This window comes from Hemicordylus capensis, chromosome 3 (genome assembly GCF_027244095.1).
Source record: "Hemicordylus capensis ecotype Gifberg chromosome 3, rHemCap1.1.pri, whole genome shotgun sequence".
Lineage (NCBI taxonomy): Eukaryota > Metazoa > Chordata > Lepidosauria > Squamata > Cordylidae > Hemicordylus > Hemicordylus capensis.
In genome coordinates, this window is record NC_069659.1 from 3047273 (window position 1) to 3070595 (window position 23323).

Genomic DNA, 23323 nt, shown 5'->3' on the forward strand with positions numbered 1-23323 from the left:
TGTGCTCGCTCATTCGCTCTCTCTCTTCTCCAACACCAAACCTGTCTAGGTTGTCTCCTTTTGAAATGGAGGCGGCAAAGCAGACCCAGGTTTCCTGAAAATGGGGTGCAGGGGGGAGGGGGGGAGATCTGAAGCCGTCCCACTCAGCCCCATCAGAGTCCTTGAACATCTTTGGACTCGATTCTGGGAGTTTCCAGCTGCAGCTTTCAAGAGTGCTTGCATCATGTAATTGGGCGAATGCCTTCGAGTTGTGTGCAGTGGAGGTTGCTTGGCAGAGGAACCGGGTCTTATCTTTATAGGAACACAGCAAAGAGCACCCGGAGGGAGAAGGAGAGACGCTTTTGTTTGGCCACAAATACCTCCGACTGCAAATTCAGCTGCATGGTTTAGTGGGCAGCAATAGCTGCGTTCTGCTCCGGGGGAAAGGAGAGTGAGATGAAATTCTTTTTATTGGAGCAAATAGCTTGTTGTTAAGAGTACACCACCTTTCAAAGGTCAAAGCAGAAATCATACGATTTAGTGGTTACACAAAACTTTTCTTGCAGGTTTGAATGATTTCACACACATTTTTGATAGGCTTCTCAGCAGCCCTTTGAGGCGGGCCTGCAAGTGTTCCTCCTGATTTTTTCCATCTGTGTGTGGAATTCGTCTTGTTCTGGGCAGCAGTACCAAGGAGGCAGGGTGTCCAGAGAGCCGACTGCAACCTGAGCAGGATCTAAAAGGAACTGAGTGGACAGAAGAGAACTTGTGAGCGCGCCCGCGCATGCGCCTGCCTTTTTGGGAACACGGATGCCCATGGAGGATGTCAAAGCTGGAACAGCTGGCTGAAGACACACACCCCACGCCACCCCCACTGAACTCTGGGCTGAGCTGAGCTGGTGATCAGCAGCTTCCTAGCCTAGAGCGCCTGCTCTGAACTGCTGAGGCTGCTGTCAGAACTGCACGGGAGTGACTAGTGAGGCGCTCTTGATGTGCTGGTGGTTAGAATGCTGGACTAGGACCGGGGAGACCCGAGTTCAAATCCCCATTCAGCCATGAAACTAGCTGGGTGACTCTGGGCCAGTCACTTCGCTCTCAGCCTAGCCTACTTCACAGGGTTGTTGTGAAAGAGAAACCCAAGTATGTAGTACACCACTCTGTATAATAATAGCTGAAGTTAAAAGAAAAATTGGAAGTGAATACATACGGAGATTTAGAAAAATCCTAAAGTCCAAACTCAATGGCGGGAACACCATACAAGCCATAAACACCTGGGCTATACCTGTTATCAGATACGCTGCAGGAATAATAGACTGGACCCAGGCAGAGCTAGAGACGCTAGATTGTAAGACCAGGAAAATCATGACCATCAATCATGCTCTGCACCCCTGCAGTGATGTCGATAGGCTATACCTCCCTTGCAGCTCAGGGAGGGAATGCTGCAAGTCAATCAAACAGTAGAGGAGGAGAAAAGAGGCCTTGAAGAATATATAAGGGACAGTGAAGAAGATGCACTTCAAATGGTCAATAACGAGAAACTATTCAACACCAATGAAAGAAAGCAGGCCTACAAGAAAGAACAAGTCAAGAACCGAGCAGAAAAATGGAAAAAGAAGCCCCTGCATGGTCAATATTTACACAATATAAGTGGAAAATCAGACATCACCAAGACCTGGCAATGGCTTCAGAATGGCACCTTGAAGAAAGAAACAGAGGGTTTAATACTGGCTGCACAAGAACAGGCACTACGAACAAATGCAATAAGAGCCAAAGTCAAAAAATCCACAACAAACAGCAAGTGCCGCCTTTGTAAAGAAGCAGATGAAACCGTGAACCACCTAATCAGCGGTTGTAAAAAAGATCGCACAGACTGACTACAAACAAAGGCATGACCAGGTAGCAGGGATGATACACTGGAACATCTGCAAAAAATACAAGCTACCTGTAGCCAAACATTGGTGGGACCATACAATTGAAAAAGTGGTAGAAAATGAAGATGCAAAAATATTATGGGACTTCCGACTACAAACAGACAAACATCTGCCACACAATACACCAGATATAACTGTAGTTGAGAAGAAAGAAAAACAAGTCAAAATAATCGACATAGCAATACCAGGGGATAGCAGAATAGAAGGAAAAGAAACAGAAAAAATCACCAAATACAAAGATCTACAAATGGCAATTGAAAGGCTGTGGCAGAAAAAGACCAAAGTAATCCCAGTAGTAATTAGCTCCCTAAGTGCAATTCCAAAAGACCTTGAAGAGCACCTCAACACCATCGGGGCCACAGAAATCACCATCGGCCAATTACAAAAAGCAGCTTTACTGGGAACAGCCTATATTCTGAGACGGTATCTCTAATAACCAACAGTACTCATGATAAAATCCAGCCATCGCAGGTCCTTGGGAAGGACCCGATGTCTGGATCAAACAAACCAGTCAGTAACACCTGTCTGACTCTGTAAACAAGAAATAACAAAGTGGGGGAAATTAGCTGGCATGGGAGTCCTCCTGCTTCTGGCAACAAGGCCTGCTTGCTCTGGTGCTTTTCACCACCAGGCAGAATGGAGAGGCAGCAAAAATAATGCATCATCCTAAAACACATTTATACTCTGCCTTTCTGTTTCCAAATGGGGGCAACGAAGTGGCTTACAGAACATTAATTTACATAATTAATAATTCTTTTGGCTGTTAATTAAAACCACATAACATAAAAGCAGAGTACTGCAAGCAGGAGTCAAAGAAAAGAGCTTCACAGATGCAGCCGGCCAGAAGCCGTCAGTTTCCTAGGAGGAGGCCATCAGGGTGCGATGTGGGTGGATCACCTTGGGCTGGGAGCTGCAAAGTCTCGGTATGTCATATGTATGCCTGGAGAAAGAAGGAAAGCTAAATTACAGCAGAACAGTCAAGGAAAAGTCATGTATGCATACAGAGAGATGCAGGAGTTAGCTCTTGGACTGTAGTTTAGTGTGAAACAGTGCCTGGATTTGTGTGTGTGTGTGTGTGTGTGTGTGCTCCCCAGGCCCCGCCCACCCGATCGGTTCCCCTTCTTTTGCACTGGATGGATCATATGAGCAGGCTGTCCTACTTGCATACAAATGTACGTGTAAAGGCCTCATTGTGCTCTGAGCGTTCTGTGCGTGATTATTGGTGGTCGCCTTTTATGCTTGCGTCATATCCAGAGACATGTCACCAGAAACAGGGTCTTCCTTTGTCTCTGAACATAAGGTTCCCAGGCTTGGGTCCCCAGATGTTGTTGGACCAGAACTCCCATCATCCTCAAAGGCCATTGTGGCAAGAGATGATGGGAATTGTAGTCCAACAACATCTAAGGACCCAAGTTTGAGAACCCCTACCCTAATGCATATCCCTGTCTGAAGGTCACACACTTCCCACTACACAGACTAGGGATGCACAACTTTGCCCCCGCCCCCGCCAGATGGGAGTTGTAGGTTTTGGACTACAACTCCCATCATCCCCAGCCCAGTGTCCTTTAATCAAGAATTATGGGAGTTGTAGTCCATCATCTGCAAGAGGGCTGAAGTTGTGCAGCCCTGACACAGACAGAAGGAAGCCGGGTTTTGCATAGGCAAGTCCAAGTCTGCTTGGTTGTTGCTGTGAAGGCTTGCCGTGTGAACTGGCTCTGTGCAAATGACATGTTCCGCCCCAGAGGTGGCTGCATTCCAGTGAGCGACATGACAGGATTTGGTGGTTAGAAAGGACCTGTGTGTGTGCTAATTGCCCAGGGACGTCTTTGTATGGGGCGGTATATAAATGTACTAAATAAATACAATAATAAAGGTAAATGCAGAGATCATTCTGGCTCCCTGTATTGTTGCCCTTTTTTGCATCTTGGCTCTTTTCTGTTTCGTTGGAACCTTAAAGACTATCAGATGCACTGCAACAGAGGCGATTGCACAGGAGAGAAGCCACTCCATCTGACAAAGTGGACCCTGGCTCAAAAAAACATCTGCGACTCTCAATGGGTTTTTCACCACAAAGGTGACCCCTCCGGAACTTCTTTTCCTCAGGGAGTCTTAAAATCCTGAATGTTGTGGGACTGGTAATAAAAGGAGAAGAAACAGTTTCCTCTTTCAACGAAATGGAGGATTCCATTACAGTTGTGGGGAGAGGCTAGAAAGCATGACTCTCAAGGTGTGACTGAAAATGTGTGAAATGTTGAAAGGAAGCAGCCAGAAATGGACAGGCGTGTGTGTTAATGCGTGTGTTAATGCGCTCCAAGCCACGCTTAGAGCTGGGCATATTCAGAAGGGTCCTGGGTACAGGAGGGAGTGGGAAATGCTACATAATAATAATAATAATAATAATAATAATAATAATACAGACAAACATCTGCCACACAATACACCAGATATCACTGTAGTCGAGAAGAAAGAAAAACAAGTGAAAATAATCGTCATAGCAATACCAGGGGATAGCAGAATAGAAGAAAAAGAAACAGAAAAAATCACCAAATACAAAGATCTACAAATTGAAATGGAAAGGCTGTGGCAGAAGAAGACCCAAATAATCCCAGTGGTCATTGGCGCCCTGGGTGCAGTTCCAAAAGACCTTGAAGAGCACCTCAGCACCATCGTGGGGGCCACAGAAATCACCATCAGCCAATTACAAAAAGCAGCTCTACTGGGAACAGCCTATATTCTGTGACGATATCTATAACCATTGACAATGAAATTCTGGCATCCCAGGTCCTTGGGAAGGACTCGATGTCTGGATAAAACAAACCAGTCAATAACACCTGTCTGACTGTGTAAACAAGAAATAATAATAATAATAATAATAATAATAATAATAATAATAATAATGTTAATAATCCTCCTCCCCGTAGCTTTGTGTTTCCCAAAGCAAAGCAAGCCACGTGGAAAGAGGAGGGGGAGAGTAGCTCTGCGGAAGGGGCCTTTCTTGGTTTCACTCTTGCGGCCATCGTCCTGTCTACGTATGTGTGAATCCCAGCCAGGCCCCTTTGCCTTCACTTCCTCATCTCGGTCTCGGAGGCTTCTCGAGTTCCCTTTCCGGCCCGTTTCCCCTCTAGATGGCTCGTGTGTCGCCCTGCAGAGACGTGCTCAGGGCTGCCGGCAGCCTGACTCCGAAGCAGTCTGGGGGGGCTGCTGTACAACTGGGCGCCCTCTCAACATTGCAGGGATGGGCTCAGGACCTGCTGGCTGTGGCCCCTCCCACTCCATCCCAGGGATTGCTTGGTGCCCCCCCCCTTCTCAGCCCGCTGGGGCTGCACCACTCTGGCCACCTCTGGCTGTTCTCGAACTGCAGCTCCCCTCAGCCCGGAGAACTGGCCACTGTGGCCGGGGTGGTGGGCACTGCCGTCCAAGAGGGCCAAGGCTATGCAGCCCGACCCTCACCCGTTGCTCACTGCTGGAGGTGCGGCCTGCCTTTATTCTGCAGCAGGCGGCCCCTTCACTGGGTTGAAAGGCTGGAGGGAGGGCAATTGCCCTTAGAACAGGGATTGCCCTACAAGGCGTGATCAGCGATTCAGAAGGGAGCAGCGTGTCAGCTGCAGGGTGTGGAGTGCCAGACACTCTGTGTGTGTGTGTGTCTGTGTGTGTGTTTATGCACGTGTGCTTGAGAAAAACAGACGCCTCCACATGCCACACTCAAGAGTAAACTTCCGCCTCGAGGAGGCTGTCGACTCCAGCAGCTCGACTAGCCCCCAAGGCAAATGGAAGGCTAGGGTCTGAGCTGGAGGCAGCCCCTGCCCCTGGCCAGGATGGACAGCCAGAGGGCATGCAGCTCAGGCCTTGGGCGGGCAGCAGAGGGGAGGGGGCTGGGTGCCAAGGGGACAGCTGCCAGGAAGCCTTGCTCGGCTGCCGTGCCCCAGATGTGCTTCCGGTACGTGTCCCCAACCCGGGCCCTCCAGAGGCGGCTTTCTGCTTGCCTGGCTGACGGGCCACCTCTTGCCGGGCAGTTCTGAGCAGAGACCCAGTCAGGGGCCAAGGGGCCTTCGCTCTTTTCCCTGCTGAGCAACCCATCCCGAAAGCAACACAAGCAAGACCGAAGGGGGGTGGTCTCCAGTACCTGCCTGTGTTTCTGAGAGGTTTCCTGTCATTTTGCTGTGTGCATTTCCTGCCAGAGCCCGATCATGGCCCAATGCCCTTCCTGAAGCAGGAAGCCGGGTCCTGCTCTTACACCACCGGATTCAGTGCCCTGCAATCGGCAGCTGGCTGGCTTATTCGGCTTCCTACCAGTGGCTGAACAAATTGTCCCTCGCTTGCTGGGATGCAGAATTTTTATTAGAGTGAAGAACCTCCCCTGCAGAACAAACAAGAAACGTTGGCTCCTCTCGGCATTATTTACTACTGCCAGACTGGACAAGTTGCTGGATCCCCTTGGAGGATTTCAGCTCTCAGTTTTCCTCCCCGCTCGCTCCCCACAGAGAAGGGCTGCAGCCTTCCAAACTGGGGAGAGTGAGAACCTTTGAGAGCAGACAGGCAGGGTCTGAATGGCTCTAGTGTTGTGGTCCTGGAATGTCTGTGCCCTGCAGCAAGACCCTTTGTCCGGACTCCGGCCATCAAGAGTCCCCTTGTGCTCCAACAGCAACTGCCTCTCACATCGCCAGCCATGCATTTCTGAAACGTTAAGACCCGGCCTCCTACCTGAAAAATGCATTTTCTTATAGGGATGTCCAAATCTCAAAGGAATAGGGGGCTGGCTGCATTTACCCTGTCTGCTTGGCACACACAGAGACACTCTTTATTACCAGAGTTTTGCATTGCCTCTGTCTTGAGCTGTGCTGCAAGTTGCATGCAAGAAGAAATAGCTAGGCACCCAGTTTCTAGGAAACTATAATTTGAGAATCTCTCTCTCTCTCTCTCTCTCTCTCTCTCTCTCACTCACACACACACACACACACACACACAGGAGGAGCAGAATCTTGAGCATTCTTTACTTGTCCCCTTAGCTAAGCAGGGTCTACCCTGGTTGCCTATGAATGGGAGACTAGAAGTGTGAGCACTGTAAGATATTCCCCTCAGGGGATGAGGCCACTCTGGGAAGGGCAGAAGGTTCCAAGTTTATTTATTTATTTAACATATTTTTATACCGCCCAAAACTTACGTCTCTGGGCGGTTTACAACAAGATAAAACCAAAGTAAAACATTAGTTAAAACAAAAACAAGAAATTTAAAACACAACTATTTAAATTTTTTAAAAACAATATTAAAACAAGTTCCCTCCCTGGCAGCATCTCCAAGATGGGGCTGAAAGAGACTCCTGCCTGCAACCTTGGAGAAGTCGCCGCCAGTCTGGGTAGACTGCGCTAGATAAACCGATGGTCTGACTCAGTATATGGCAGCTTCCTATGTTCCATCTAGCTCAGTACTGCCTCCAAGGCTGCAGGCAGGAGTCTCTCTCAGCCCTATCTTGGAGATGCTGCCAGGGAGGGAACTTGGAACCTTCTGCAGGCAGGTGTTCTTCTTCCCAGAGCGGCCTCATCCCCTGAGTGCTCACACATGGAGTTTCACACATGCCGTCTCCCATTCAAATGTGAACCAGGGTGGACCCTGCTTAGCAAAGAGGATAATTCATGCTTGCTACCACCAGACCCGCTCTCCTCCTGGAGGAGGCATGGGGGTGAAGGACTTGAAGGGAAAGATGAACAACATGTATTTGGAGAGAGAGGTGAGGGCAGGGTTCTCCTTGGGGGTGGTGCAGAGGGAAAAGAAGAGGGTGCAAGCCCCCCAGCAAGAAGCGGTAGCCTGGAGCTTCTGGGCCCCAGCAGTGTGAAATCTGCTGCCTGGAACCCCACCACTGCTGACCGGAGTGCATCTCACGCGGACCACAGCAGCCACCTTCTGACTCGGTTGACCTTGTAATGCGCTCTGATTTGCTGAGCAGCAGGTCAGGACCCAGCAGAGTCGGATGGCAGCAGCAGTGAAAGGTGGGAGCATGTGCCAGGTTGGCGGCGGGGGGACGGGGACCTTTGTGCTGGCAGGGCGGAGAGCCCCCGACCCGTTGCAGATGCCTCCCTCCAACTCAGCCCGCAACGTGGCCGGCTTGTACTTGGGGCAGGGAGATTTGAGGCAGGAATTGCCTTGCTGGCACGAGGCTGGGGAAAGAGGCTGATGCCCCTTTTGCCCACTCCAAAGATACCCCTGGGTGGTGGAATAGTTGGCTAGTGTTTCGTTGTTGCGGTTTTGGCATGGCTTTAAGCGGCTCTCCATCCATTTCTGTCCCCTTAACTCTGGAGTGTAACAGCTGCCTTTGGCTTCTGGGAAGGCCGGAAGGGCTGCTGGGAAGTGTTCGGGGGAACTGGAGAACGCTGGCCTTGTGGGCTCCAGTGAGCTTGGCACGGCGGTGGTCACTCTGGGATGCCTTCGGCTCGCTTGGGGTTTGGACCCTGTACAGCTGACTGAGGCCTTCCGCTCTATAGTGGTAAAACAAGGCATGTGCTGGGTGGTTGCTTTAAGATGTGGCTCTCCCAGAATTCCGTGTCTGTTCAACCGAGTGATTTCTGTGTGGGCCCATAAATAGGCATTGAAGGTGCGGTAACTCTGGCCACCTTCCCTGCGTTGGGTTCTGTTTCTGTCCTGAGGACCAAGGGTGGTTCCCCATGGCTCACTTGGGCTTTCTTCAGGTTCTGCACACGCCTCCCACGCCCAAAAAGGGAGGCATGCTTCACTCTTCATTGTTTATTTTGCAGAGTGTGAAAGAATAAGGATTACCTGCCTCCGAGGAGACATTGTGTCTGCATGAGTCATGCTTCTGCACATGTCTGCGTGAGTCACTGTTCTGAGCATGCTTCCTGGTGTGTGTGGGGGGAGCGCGGGAGGGAGGACGAGCATCCTTCCTCGAGCTCCTGCAGTGTCCCTCCCTGGGTCTGTGTGCTGGGAATGACCAGTGAATGCAGAGACGGGGCAGACTGCCTAGCATCAGTGGGGACCGATTGGAAAGGGGTTGTGGCTCACGCAGAGACACGGCGGGCAGCCTCCTCTGTCCTTTGGGCTCGCAGAAGCCTTTCAGGATTGAGTGTATGTTCTTGCAGTGCCCAACTGGGGAGCAGCGCGTGGATTAGGAACTGCTGACCTAAATGGAAAAAGAGCAATAGTCCTCCTTTTGAAAAATCACGTTAACAGTCATTGCATCTTTGACCTGCTTCTTTTTACGAAGTGGCTAAGAGAGAGAAGCTAAAGCAGGGATTCTCAGCCTTGGTCCCCAGATGTTGTGGGACTACAATTCCCATCATCCCCAGTCACAATGGCCTTTGGCCAGATCATTGATTTAGGCAGTATAAAAATGTAATGGATGGGAAAATAAACATCTGGAGGCCCAAGGTTGAGCATCCCTGGACTAAAGGGAAACCGAGGGTGCATAATCCCAGTGGGAAGTTCTCCTGCAAGCCTTATTGAAATGAACCAGAGCAGTGCAAGAGCATGGTAGTGTTCTTGCGCTATGCTGCTTCATTTCAATGAGGCCTGTGTAGGAGAACTTCCCACTTCTTTGTCCAAACGTTAATGGGGTTGAACAGAGAACAATGGACGTGGTGAGTGGGGAGGGTGACGTGGACTCTGCCCTTGCTTTGGTTATTGCAACTTCCTCCGGTTTACCCTTCTGATCAGGATGGTTCCTTTTGTCAATCATTAAAAGGTCCCTCTATGTTGAGCGCTGCAACAGTCAAACACTCATGCTTATGGCTCTCAGCATCGGCCTTCCTGCTGCTAGACTCCTTGCACGATGTTCTCTGCATGCTTTTTAAGGTGGGGTGTGTGTGTGTTTCTCTCTCCAGTTCCTCATCTGCGGTTTCAGCAGTCGGAACCGTCTCATAAGCAGAAATTCCCTGTGCTGGTCACAGAAGCTCAGAACTGGAGGACGCTGCTGCTCCACTCAGGGACTGCCAGCCCAGGAGGAGGCCAAGTGGAGAGAGGTCGGTGCTGGATCTCTGGCGGGTCTTTGAAATCTAGATTCCGAGGTTGATTTGGATCTGCTCCTCTGAGGTTGGAAGGAAGTCGAGAGTAGGCTGCGAAGCCTCTTCAGTGAAGCGCTTTCCTGCTGTTGGCAGCTAGATGCCACAGTGATCTCTGACAGCCTAGTCCTGCGGGTGGTTTACTCAGATGTAATTCAGAGGAAAGGTGTGCAGAAGCACCTCCGAGCTGTGTTGCTTTGGGTACCTTTGGAAGGAGCATCCCGTGGTTTCTATTCTGGAGCCTCAGTTAGAAGGATATGTGAACAACCCCCCACCCCAAGCGCTGGAGGAATTTCAATCACTTTTCGCTGCCTTCGCTTCCCTTGAAATTCCTCCAGTGAGTCACTCAAGGAAGAGCCTCTGAGTCAGCTTCAACATTTTGCTTTAGGTGAAATTTTGTGGCAGCTTCTAGTTTTGGCCCATTGTGGTCAGAAGAGTCGGGCCGCCACCCCTGTGATCTTGGGAGACGGCGCCCTTTCTTTCCCTCTGGGTATGCCACAAATAGGGTAGTGTGAAGCAGGGTTTTTGAGCCACATGTTGTTTGGGAAGGCTTGGCTAAGAGGTTTTGCTCCTGCATGGGGTGGCTAGTTTAGTGTCGAAGCACCTGTTTGCAGGCACCTGGTCCCAGGTTCAACCCGTGGCATGTCCATTAGACTGTTTTGGATAGCAGAGCTGGGCAGGAGTGGACATGGGAGCCCTTGAAATGAGTCGTGGTGGAGAAGATGTCACGGTGTGTAGTGTGTTCCTCTTTACGAGCACTTCCTGTGCTCTGGCCCTGGGCGTGCTGGCTGGCTCCGATCCGGATTCCTGTGCTGAGCAGGGGCTGGCCCAGGAGATCTCCCAGGTCCCTCCCAACCCTGACATTCCCGGGAGAGTTGCTGCCTGTCCAAGAGAAGACCCTTCGGGAGTCGATGAACCAACCGTAGGGCCACACGTTGGGCAACTTCATGTGTTCCTCCTACCAGATTTCCCTCCCAGGTGAAATTGCTTTCATGTTTCTGCGCCGTGGGTGTGTTTTCGCTTTCTTGTGTGGTTGTCTTGCCTGGGCCATCTGGCACCTTTCAGCGCCCTGCCTGCCTGTGCTTCTCTAGATTGTGTGGGCAGAGCCACGGCAGGCTGTTGCTGAGCAGCGTCCTCCGCATGCTTTCTCTTCCCAGCAGGGTCCCTGTGCCTAAAACTCTCGGGCAGAACAGACACAGCCCCAGCCTTTCCCCACCACTACATCTCCAAGCCTGGGCAAGATTCCACCAGAGAGAGAGGGGGCTTGTTTCTTAAAGGCACAGCTGGCCTTTCCATGGTTTTTTTAAAAAGCAAGTTGATGTGGGGAGTGACCTGTGGTCTGGAGGCCGGACTCACTCGATGGCCTCTGGTTCTTTCTGGAGCTTGCCGAGAAGAATGTGGCTTCCAAAAGGGAGAGGTGCTCTGGGGTGGGCCGTAGGGTGTAGTGAGTAGAGGTCAGGAAGGCAGGATAGCCTGTTTTCAGTCACAGGATTCACCCTTCCTTAATGGCAGGAACACTTCCCATCTCCTGGACCTCAGTCTCACTGTCTGTAAAGCTGAGGAAAGAAGGGCGCCCCACCCCACCCCACCCCTTTTAATGAGCAAAACTCTCCTGGATCAAGCCCATCGTGCTCTCTGCACTTCTCAGCCGGAAGGAACGGTTTACCTCGCCAGTGTCTGAAAGCCTGTCTCATTCCTGGTCCTGGGTAGGTCAGGACAGCTCCCCGGTCCAGGAGGGGGCGGAGGTCCAAGAAGGCCCAGGGGGGCTTGTGCTGCCCTCCCAACCAGCTGCCCCAAAGGCAGTGTTTGGGGAGAGCGACTCAAGTGAAAAGGCAGCGGCCTGGTGGTGTGTCCCTTGGGAAGGGTGTGCCTGGGCAGATTCAGCCCTCCTTGCCCCTTGGAAGATTGAATGAGGACTGGGACCCCCCCACCCCGCACCCGCAAGCACCACCCAGCGTCAGTGTGCCTGGGGGTTGGAGGCACCAGCAAGAACTCTGTGTGTGCTTGTTCCGTGGAAGGGGCAGAAATTGTGCATCCATTCCTGGGAGGGGCAAATGAAGCGGCTGGGGGTGTGAATTGGGCAAAGGGCGGAGGAGCGGGGAGCATGGGGGTGGTTGTGGGGTGGTGGGGCTTCTTATGGGGCTGTGTGCAAACACAGCCCTCCATTCTTCTGGGGAAGTGCCCGGTGGCCCCTTCGAAGGTGCCATACATCTCCCCAGGTGCCTTGTTGGTGCTGCCAAGGACGAGCACGGCAGCTGCCCCTCTGGGAATCCTCTGACCCCCGGGATGATCCAGACTGCCCACCACGCCCTTCGAGGACGGGAATGCGGGCCTCTGCCTTGCTAGTCCAGATGCGCACCTTGCGCTGAGTGCCAGGCTGGAGACAGAGCAGCACACAAGGCTGATGAGGTCACCCCCAGGGAGAGAGAGGCAGGGGGCTTGCGAGGAGAAGAAGGGGGTGCCCCTTGGCTTGGCCCGGCTGGCTTTGTGCTCGCCAGACAGCAGGCTGCAAGCAGGCGGGTTGGCTGGCTGGGACAGGCAGGGAGGCAGGCGTGTGCTTGGAGGCGTGCTGGGGCCGACCCCCTCGGCCAGCGGGGCTCGGCTGTTAAAGCAAGACGGTTGTGTGTCTGTGCATGTGCTGTTTATTTAAGGGCGCTGGCACCTGCAAATAAACCACAGCTACCGGCTCTTCATGAGCAGCGCCACTTAAGATGCAGGCAGAAGAAGATTGGGAGCCATTCTTACTTTACTTAAAGAACTATTTTTCTAATATAGACCTTTCAGCAGGGTTTGAAATTTAGTAATTACAGCAGGTTGGGCAGGGTAAAATCGAGTTGCAATGTGGAGTATCTATGTCTTGAATTACTATAGCAATGGTTTATATCTATAGCTAACATGGACCGCGCAGACTGGTAAGCGGGAAGTCAATATTGACTTAATTAAATGTAGTTGGATTGTTAAGATGTTGCAAAAACCAATAAAATTTTAAAATGCAAAAAGATGCAGGCAGAAATGTCACCAGTTGTTCCTGCAAATAATCTGAACCTGCTGGATGTATACCTGTCAGGCAACACAGCTGAAGTCCGGCAGATTAACTCGCAGTAGAAACAATGGCAAGGCTGGCTATTTTATAGCTCTTTCTTCTTGTGTGGGGCCTGGTTTAAATGTTGGTCCTTCAGAAACCTTGTGCATGTGGAGGAGTGGGTAGTCCTCTTTGCGTGCTATGTTCAGCGCGCACACAACCCCCGTCCAGACATTCTGCTGTATGTGCATGCCGATATCTGTGCACATGTTCCAAGTTCTTGTGTGAATGCTTGCACATGTGTCCATTTCAAAGTGGGTGAACCTGGGAACAGACCCCTCCACTGCAGGCTACAGATGGGAAGTGGGCTGCTGCTGCTCTCAGTGTGTGGAACCGAATAGCTGACTAGCCCGCTGGGTCCCTCGGCATGATAACTGTGCCAAAATATCGTAGAGCGTTGTCACTCCTAGCTCGTCTTGACACGCTGCATGCGGCCGTGCTCAAGGGAAGATCTAGGAAAGTCCTTGCCCCGTCACACAGATAGCACCGAGACAGCTGCCGTTGTATTGCTCCATTGTAACCATTCTAGAGAGATCCTCAATTATTTTCTGCTCCCTTTTTTGAAAGATTACCCAGGACGGTTGGACAGTTTTAATGAGAATTTTCTCTTAGATGAAAATGATTTAATCTCTTTAAGTGCTGCTAAGTTTTGTGCCGTGGCAAGCAGAGAGCATCACAAGATGATCACCTCGCTTGATTAGCAAGCATTCTGTGTGATAGTTCTGTGTAGGCATAGGGTGTGGGTTGTTGTTTTTAATCACCTTGGGTAGTTTTTCTTGTGTTTAGATTTCATTTTCCGAGGGGTTATTAAGTAATTGGTGGTGATTTGTAACTGTTCGGGTTGTTGTCCGAAATAAACAAACATAATCTGTGACTAGCTTGCCATGTGTATGGAGCTGTTCATGCACCCACTGTACACAGATTGTACCTGTGCAAACATAACATCTGGCTGGGACTGGCCCGTGCTATAGCCTGTAGTGTGTACTGTACCCTGTCAGGCACAGTTGGGGCTGCTGCGTGAATTGGATGTGCGTAGAGCCATCTGCCTGCATTATGAGTTAGGTTAGAAGTGCAACCACCTTCAGTTTGGGCGATGGCGTTTGATGTGTTCATACCCCAGGCGGGGTTTCATTTTGAGCCAGTGTTCAAGAGCTCAGGTTTCTGAAACTTCAGTGATGGGATTGAGCTTTAACCATGTGTGAAGTAATGAGGAGGAAGAGTGCCTCTGAGCACATGCAGAACCTTTGCCCTCCAAGCATCATGATCGTTACTACTATTTATATGTCACTTTTCAACGAACAAGTTCTCAAAATGGTTTACATAGAATAATAACAACAACTAGCTGGCCTGGTGCAGAGCATCTGTGCCCCTCGTTCTCCCTGTCTCCACCCCATCAGCCTCATTTTGTTCTTTTCCTCTCCCATCAGCCCCAGTTCATTCTCCTCCCCACCCCACCAGTGCCCTCCATGGGTGGCTGGCCTGGCCTCAGCTTGCCCTCCGCGGCCGCCTCCTGCCGGCCACTGCCGCTTGCCCTCTGCCAGCCTCCTCCTGCTGGCCACCGCTTGCCCTCTGGCAGCCACCTCCATTTGTCTTCCGCCGGTTGGCCTGCACTACCGTCCCTGCCCCCCGCCCGGCTGGCGCTGCGGCCATTTTCTCCCTCGTCCCCATGGCTAATCGGCAGCTGCTCATGAACTCTTGCGAGAGCTGCCATGCATGGGATTAGCCACGGGTATGCATTAGAGAAATAAATATATAGACGATAATATGCACCTACGAATCCACTTGCCACCTGGCCAGTGGGAAGTGTCACCAGCATGCTGGTGAACAGGACACCCAGCACCACACCAGTCTCCTCACCAGAAGCCTCATTTCCATTTCGGAGAAGTTAAGAAGCGGCAGGAATCCTTCCTGAGCAGTCAGAGAGGGCTCTCACCATTGCTTGCCCTTTTCACCTCCCGGTGCAAATGACAAAAGACCCGCTTCTCTCCCGAGCCCTCTGCCTGTGTGCCAGGAAAGGATCTGAGGGAAGAGAGCGGGGTGCTGCTGGTGGCCACCACAGAGAAGGGCTGGCCGGTGAGCTACGCCTAGACTTGTGGGTCCCTGAATGTGCATCTGCATGGCCTCCTTGGGTGGGGCCCCGAAGGAGCCAGAGGTTGGATTCATGAAGCCAGCACCACTCCTGTCAAAATAAGAAGGCCTTCTCTCTTCAGTTGTAGCCAGCACATCGGAATGGACGGGAACAAACGACCTCCCACTGGCCCAGGGCTGGAGCCACCATTGAGCCAACGGGTTCGAAGAGCCAGGGCCACCGCCAATCAGGGGCCACCGCCAATCAGGGGCCCCAGCCCCTGTGCCTTATGTCAGATGCAGGGGGCATAGCTTGGCTTGCAGACGGGGCCGCACAGCCTGCAAATAATCCCTGCCTTGGCAGCGCGGCTGGAGCTGCTTTCCCTGCCTGAAGGTCAGGGGGAGTCACTCCCGGCCACGCTGAGCATGTGGCTCGGGAAGGGGACTTTGCCTGCCAATGGGGCTGTGCAGCCCCGTTTGCAAGCACAGCCATGCCCCCCAGCGTCTGATGTCCGGCTCAGGGGGTGGGGCTAGGGGGCCACTGCTGGCCTCCTGCCTCCACTGCACTGCACATCCCTTCATTGGCACCTACGTGATGGCTGCTGATAATGGGGTGTGCAGTCCTGTGGGAAGCGGGGAGTCTGCAATGTCCGGTGAGATCAGCTTTACTGCATCTCCCTCAAACAAGAGCTGGTCTTGTGGCAGCAAGCATGGATTGGCCCCTTTGCTAAGCTGGGTCCACCCTGGATTGCATTGGAATGGGAGACTACATGTGTGAGCACTGGAAGATATTCTCTTTAGGGGATAATGGGGTCACTCTGGGAAGTCCACCTGCCTGTTTGCACACAGAAGGTTCCAAGTTCCTTCCCTGGCAGCATCTCCAAGTTGGGGCTGAGAGAGAAGACTCCTGCCTGCATCCTTGGAGAAACTGCTGCCAGTCTGTGTAGACCATACTGAGCTAGATGCACCAAGGGTCTGATTCAGTCAAGGGCAGCTTCCTATGTTCCTGCCACTGGAAATGCAGCATTTGGCTACATGGCAGGGTAGCTAATCTGGGGCCTCTCCAGACTACAACTCCCATCATGCCCAGCCACAGTGTATTGTCGCTAGGGGTGATGGGAGTTGAAGTCCAGCAACAGCTGGAGAACCTCAGGTTGGCCATCCTTGGTACATGGGATTGAGTGGTTTGCAGAGGCATACCGGAGTGTTAGCATCACGGAAAGAGACAGAAACCAAAAAAGGTTGGCCTGGCCATAGAGACCAGGAAGCCACCACCTTGAATAGGATTGCTCATATGCAGCCATTAGACAGACAGAGAGACAGGCAGGCAGGGAGGCACATAGGAGGCCAGTGGGAAGGGGCTTCAACTGAGGCCGGAGGGAAGGGGCTGCAGTCCAGCACATGCTCTGTTTGCAGAAGAGAAGACGGAGCTAGATGGGCCAAGGATACGACTTAACAGCACAGCAGTGCCCAACCTGTGGAACTCCAGATGTTGCCGGACTGCAACTCCCGTCATCACCAGCCACAACAAGTGGTAGCTGGGGGTGATGGGAGTTGTAGTCCAGCAGTATCTGGAGGACCACTGCTTGGGGACCCCTGGCTGAGTAGCAGGCGGCTTCAAATGCCCCCCTAGGTCAGTCTCCTCGGACCATCGGCAGTGGCCCTCCAGGGCTCCAGGCAGAGAGGGGGGTTCTGTCTTTCCCAGCCCTACATGGAGAGGCAGCCAGGGAGGGAACCTGAGTCCTCCTGCCTGAGAGGGGCTGCAGCTCCTCCCTCTCATTCCGCACCTCCTAAGTCAACCTTCTCCTAAGTTTATTTTTCAAAAGGTCCTTAAATGTAGCTGTGTGAGCAGAAGATGAAGAATGCCGTCTGAATTCCTTCAGTCCCAGAAATCCGTTTTGTCCTAAAAAAACTGCCGAGCGCATTTCAGCTCCTGCCTTCACCAGCGGCTGTTATGCAAGACAGAAATTCATCCTCTTCAGAAGAAGGAATCTGTGTCTCTTCCGCCCACAGGGAATATTGCTCCTCAGGAAAGCCTTGAGGAAGACTGCAGTTCTCCTTAGAACCTCCACTGGTCATACGGAAGCTCCTGTCCTCTTCAGGAGATCTTTAATGCTGGAGGTTCAAGCATGCTCCAGGCAGTACAGTTTGCAACACGTCTCTCAATACTTGGGCCTTCTTGGGTATCCTTTATTTCCTGTGCCTGAGCCTAGAGCCAAGCTGGCCACTGGATAATAGGAGAGATAAAATTCACATCTTCCCTGTGCGGCCAGATCCTACAGACGACTGGTCCCCAATGTGACCACTTGCACCAGTGTGAACGTGCAAATGAGCTCCACATGGCAAAGAGCCACCAGCATCCTTTGCAGGACATTCGGGGTTCAGTGCAGAATGATCCTGAGGGAAGGAAGCTGGCTGCAGCCTGGGTACATCTGTCTCTTATGACCCACGCCTCTGTACGTGTGGGCAAAGGGAAGTGTCTAGGTTTGGAGCTGCCGTTATTTAGGGTCCTAGAATGCCATTCAGTGCCAGTCCCTTATCTGGGCTCCACACATTTTTGTGTGTGGGAGTGGATCCAAGATTTTTTTCAGTGAGCTTGTGTGGTTGCTACTTTCTTTTAAAACCTTTCAAAAGACTTTTTGTGGGTTTTCTTGATGTTTCTGCTTTTATTATTGTGCATTGCTTTATTTGGGTTGCAAGCAGCCAAAGAACTGTTTGAAAGGCGGTGTTTGAATGCTGGAAACAAGCAGCCAAGTAATGCAGGATGCATGAAATTTGATGCCCCTGTCCAGGTGCCCATCTGCATTTACCTTTCCTGCGATCATTGGCTTGCAAACAGGTGTGTGGCCGCGTTATCAGAATTGGGGAAACACCTGACCTGATGCCCCAAAGGAGCAGTTTCTGCATGGTCTTGATTAGGTGTCTGCCACAACAGCCATCTTACTGGTAGCTTCAGGGTAGCTCAGGTGATGTGGCCCTCTGACATCCAGCTTCCTTGTGCTTTGTGGCCAACATGGATGCCTTGGCAATCTCCCCACACCAGTCAGCTGAAACCCAGAAACAGGGATTCCCAGATGTGGTTGACTACAACTCCCAGGATCCCCAAGCAAAAGCCATTGCAGCTGGGGATTCTGGGAGTTGTAGTCAACCACACCTGGGAATCCCTGTTAGAGGGAACACTCGACACTGCCATCATCCCAGTCACCATGACCAAAGGCCACAGTTTCTAGGGATGCTGGGAGTTGTAGTCCAACAGTGTTTGGGAACCCTTGCCGTGTGCCCTTCACCAGGGCAATGTTGCTTCCCACAGGTTGGTAAGGTGGCAAGATCCGTGCTGCATGAGCGCCTCCCAGCTCCATCATGTGGCATGGCAGATGGGGGCGTCTCTTGTGGCCCACAAGTGCAAAGCTGGCACATGGTTCGAGGACAGCTGCTCCTGTGGTAGCGAGCATGCATGGTCTTTTTGGATCTGAATGGGAGAGCACATGTGAGCACTGTCAGAGATTCCTCTTTGGGGATAACAGGGTCTCTCTGGGAAGAAGAGCACCTGCCTGCTTGCAAGCAGAAGTGTCAGAGTGCCCTCCCTGGCAGCATAGGAACATAGGAAGCTGCCATATACCGAGTCAGACCATTGGTCCATCTCGTTCAGTATTGTCTACACAGACTGGCAGCGGCTTCTCCAAGGTTGCAGGCAGGAATCTCACTCAGCCCTATCTTGGAGATGCTGCCAGGGAGGGAAATTGAAACCTTCTGCTCTTCCCAGAGCGGCTCCATCCCCTGAGGGGAATCTCTTGCAGTGCTCACACTTCTAGTCTCCCATTCATATGCAACCAGGGTCGACCCTGCTTAGCTAAGGGGACAAGTCATGCTTGCTACCACAAGACCAGCTCTCCTCAGCATCTCCAGGATAGGGCAGAGAGAGAGAGAGAGAGAGAGAGATTCCTGCCTGCAGCCTTGGAGAAGCCACTGCCAGTCTGGGTAGACAGTACTGAGCTGGATGGACCAAGGGCCTGACTCGGTCTATGGCAGCTTCCTGTGTTCCAGTCTCCGGCTTCCAGCTCCAAGGTAGCTGGGGGCCTCCATGGAAGAACTGCCCCGCTGCCGTCCAGGGCATCACCAAGGTGGGGGGTGGGGTGCACTAGGCTCGGGCATGTGCTGATGACACACCCAGCAGGGTCCAGAGGCCTCCCAGGAGGCCCGGCGAGTGTGGCCAGGCACCAGGAGGGACCCAGCGCACGACGGCAGCGAGACCTGCCCTCCCCGCTGACCACCCTCTTGGGCTTGTCCCAAGCCGCCTGCCTTGAATTGGGCCCCAGCCTGTCCCCAGCCTCTCCTGCTCCATCTCCTGCTCTTTCCAGCGCTGTTTGGGTGGTCAGTTAATGCATGGGGGGTGGGGAGTGGGACGGCAGCAACAGACTCCACCCCCTGTCCTGTGGGCACAGAGCCCCCAGAGCAGTGTTCCCCCTAACAGGGATTCCCAGATGTTGTTGACTACAACTCCCATAACCCCCCAGCAAAGGCTCTTGCAGCAGGGGATGCTGGGAGTTGTAGTCAGCAACATCTGGGAATCCCTGCTAGGGGGAACGCTGGGTGGGGGTGGGGAGTGGAACGGCCTCAGCAGACTCCGCTCCCTGGCCTATGGGCACAGAGCCCCCAGGCCTAGTTGTGCATCCCAAGGAGTGGGGGCAGGGCCTCCGCCCCACACGTGGCCCCTGAACGCGCTTTGCGGGCCTGGCCAGGGCTCCTGCGGCTCCCTCTCCCCTCTCGCTTGAAGCGGCCTTTTCTGCTTCGGAATTCTTGCTGCGGCATCTCTTAAGTCTCTTGCAAAAGCTGGTTGCCTAATCCCAGGCAGGAATGCATTTTGCAAAGGGGAGACTTGCAGCAGGGCAGCTGGAGAGGGAGAGGAGGCGGCCGGGCCCTCCCTGCCCACCGTGGCCCCCTCTCACGTGGGCCGCCCAGCCACGGAGACCTGGCAGGCCTCCCGTCTCTGGGCTAGCTGTGGAGCAGAGAGACGCCAGGCGGGTGCTGCTTTGCTCGGCACGCCATGGAAGTAGCTCCGCACCTCGGCGTTGCTCTTTTGCAACAGCCTTGTGGTCCTTTCCCACTCACCACTCCTGCCACAGCCTCCTTTGGGGGGTTAGGAAGCTAACAGTGTGAAACACGGGAGCATGGATTCCAGCTGCCCCTCTGAGCAGAATTGCCACAGGCTGGAGCTCAGCCTGTCCATAGACGGAGAGTGTGTGAGGGGGTGGGCAGGAGCAGGCTGGCTGGCCACACTTCTGGTGCTGCGTTCGGGTCCTTCCAAATGGCCGTAGGAAGGCATTGAATTTCTGAATGGCCAGCAGGCATCCACCCTGCGTTCAGGTGAGAAGAATCAAATGCACAACTACAGGACGGGGGAGACGTCGCCCGGCAGCAGCGCATAAGAAAGGGGCCCAAGAGTCCCAGTGGACCACAAGTTGAGTACGAGCCAGCCGTGTGATGCAGCGGCAAACAAGCAAATGCAGTCTTAGACGGCATTGACAGGTGCATAGTGGCCAGATCACGAGAAATAATCGTTTCATTCCACTGCACTGGTCAGACTGCATTTGGAATACTGTGTCCAGTTCTGGGCCCCACATTTTAAGAAGGACAATCAGAAAGAGTTCAGAGGAGGACAGTAAAGATAATGAAGGGTCTGGAAACCGAGTCGCGCGAGGAACGGTTTAAGGAGCTGGCTGTGTGTAGCCTGGAGTAGAGGGGAGATAAGGAAGCCGTCTTCAAATATCTGAAGGGGATGGGCTCATCGCTCCGTGGCAGAACATCTGCTTTGCAGGCAGAAGGTTCCGGGTGCAATTCCTGAGAGCATCTCCAGGTAGGCCTGGGAAAGACCCCTGCCTGAAAACTTGGAGAGCCGCTGCCAGTCTGGGTAGACAAGACTGAGCTAGATGGACCAAGGGTCTGACTCGGTATATGGCTGCTTCCTTTGTTCCTTCGCACTGGTGTGGTGTAGATTAGAAGGAGAGCCGGTCCTGAACGCAGGACTAGAACCAGTGGATAGAATTGTCAAGGAAGCTGTTAGAGCAGCTATCAACTGCAGAACAATCTGCTTCCTATAGTGGTGGACTCTCCATTGCTAGAGGTTTTCAAACAGAGTCTGGATGATGCCCGTCTGTCGGGGTGCTGTAGTCGTTTCTGGCACTGAGCGGGGATGGACTAGAGGACCTCCAAGGCCCCTTTCCATTCTGAGATTCAGAATTCCTTTCCGTGCGGATTCTGCCACTCATTTTAGTATGCCTGGCTCTAGTTGACAAAAGCTTCTGCTGCAGTGCATGTCTTAGTCTTGAGGCTGCCACCAGACGTGCTGTTGTGTTTGCTGCAAAAGACGAACTGATTTGCTCCTCTCCAGAACGGCCAGGAATGGCTTGACTTTAAGATGCCACAAGACTTGTCTTCACCCTAACCATATCAATGCTTTCACAATTTTATTATGACTGTTGTATAGCTCGAGGCTTTTGGAAACTGTGGAAGTCACAAAATGAGCAGAAGTTGACCACTTTGCAGAGAATGATGGACTTCCGGTGGACGTGATTCATTCTCAGTTGCCAGGACTGTAGTGGATTGCTTCAGTGATGCAGATTGTGTGTGGTGTGTGTGCCGAATGAGAAGGGAAGGAGGGCGAGGAAGGAGGAGATGCCCACGAGGCCTTGTGATGCATTGGCCCCAGTTCTGGGCAGCAGACGCAAGGATTGCGTGCCCCACATAGACCTCTCTGCAGCTGCAGCCTTTGGCTGGCTCAAGGTCCCGTGAGCTGAATTCAGGCATCACACTAAAGGGACTGTGATTGGACAGGCTGTCTGGATTGACTTTAACGATGTACTTTTCCCCTCCCATTTCTCTGGTGCTGTCCTACATGGCATTTCTTCTGAGGCAAATGTGCATAGCCACTTTAATTGAATGTGTTTATAAAGAGCTTTTATCGTGTATCTATGATTCTATATCCGCAAGAAAAGTTACTTATAAAAACACAGCTAGTAACATCGCAACAATGAAAAGTAAGATAGCATAACAGCAGTTAAAGCTGTAGAGGATTTACATACCAAACGCACCACTCCTGGGGAAAATCCAATAATTGTACCACTGCCACTTGGTCAACGGAGCCTTCAGCGTCCGCCAGCCGTACTTCCAGTGGTGATGGGCCAGAGTTGTGCTTCTGGGGATAATTTGAAGGCTCATCAGAACATAAGATGGACGCTGCTGGAAACGGCCCATCTAGTCCCGCATCTCCCCCCCTTGCAATGGCCCACCAGATGCCTCTGGGAAGCCTACAACCAGGAGATGAAGGCATGCACCCTCTCCTGCTGTTGCTTCCCTGCAGCTGGTATTTGGTGGCATCCTGCCCCGGAGCCTGGAGGAAGCCCATCGCCATCAAGTCTGTCTGTCTGCCTTGTGGGCAAAAAAGCCTTGTCTGTCCACCATTTGTGAGAAGCTGGTGCTAGAGAAAACTCCGGAAAGGGGTAATGCAGGGTGGTTCTCGGGACGAGAGTAGAGGTATATGAAAAGTGGTATGAAAAGAGAGGAGAGCTGGTCTGGTGGTAGCAAGCATGACTGGTCCCCTCTGCTAAGCAGGGTCTGCCCTGGTTGCATATGAATGGGAGACTTGATGTGTGAGTACTGTAGGATATTCCCATCAGGGGATGGAGCCACTCTGGGTAGAGCAGAAGGTTTCAAGTTCCCTCCTTGGCTTCTCCAAGATAGGCCTGAGAGAAACTCCTGCCTGTAACCTGGGAGAAGCCGCTGCCAGTCTGTGAAGACAATACTGATCTAGATGGACCACTGACTCAGTATATGGCAGCTTCCTATGAGTAGTAAGCGGCTGATAGACCTGTTTTCCATGAATTTCTCTTAGCCTTGCTTAAAGCCATCCAAACTGGTGGCCATCACAACATCCTGTGGCAGAGAATCCCATAGATTAATGATGCACTGTGAAAAAAATACTTCCTTTTGTCTGTGCTAGATTTCCTGGCAACAGGGGCGTATCTAGGGAAAATAGTGCCTAGGGCAAGCACTGAAATTGCGCACGCACACCCCCCTCCTGTCCAAACATGTGACACCCATCTTTCAATGGAAGGTGAAATGCTTGTGTTGTGTTAAAGATTCATCAGGCATGAGTACAGAATAAATATTTATCAGGCATGAGCACATCCATTCCAAAAGAAATATTGATTTCTGTTCACTATTATATGGCTTCTCTTTCACTGAAGGTGAAATTGAGTATT

General features: G+C 52.2%; 1 protein-coding gene across 3 annotated transcripts in view; it reads left to right on the plus strand.

Annotated features, from left to right (window-relative positions):
• Window positions 1-23323, plus strand: part of ARAP1 (ArfGAP with RhoGAP domain, ankyrin repeat and PH domain 1) — a 192906-nt gene that overhangs the window by 36477 nt on the left and 133106 nt on the right. The window contains exon 1 of one of the 3 annotated variants that reach the window (XM_053306341.1): window positions 9775-9877. The exons of the other annotated variants lie outside the window; for them this stretch is intronic. The gene's annotated coding sequence lies outside the window, so the exon portion shown is untranslated. Of the gene's footprint in view, window positions 1-9774; window positions 9878-23323 lie in introns of those variants that run through there. 3 annotated transcript variants of the gene reach the window in all.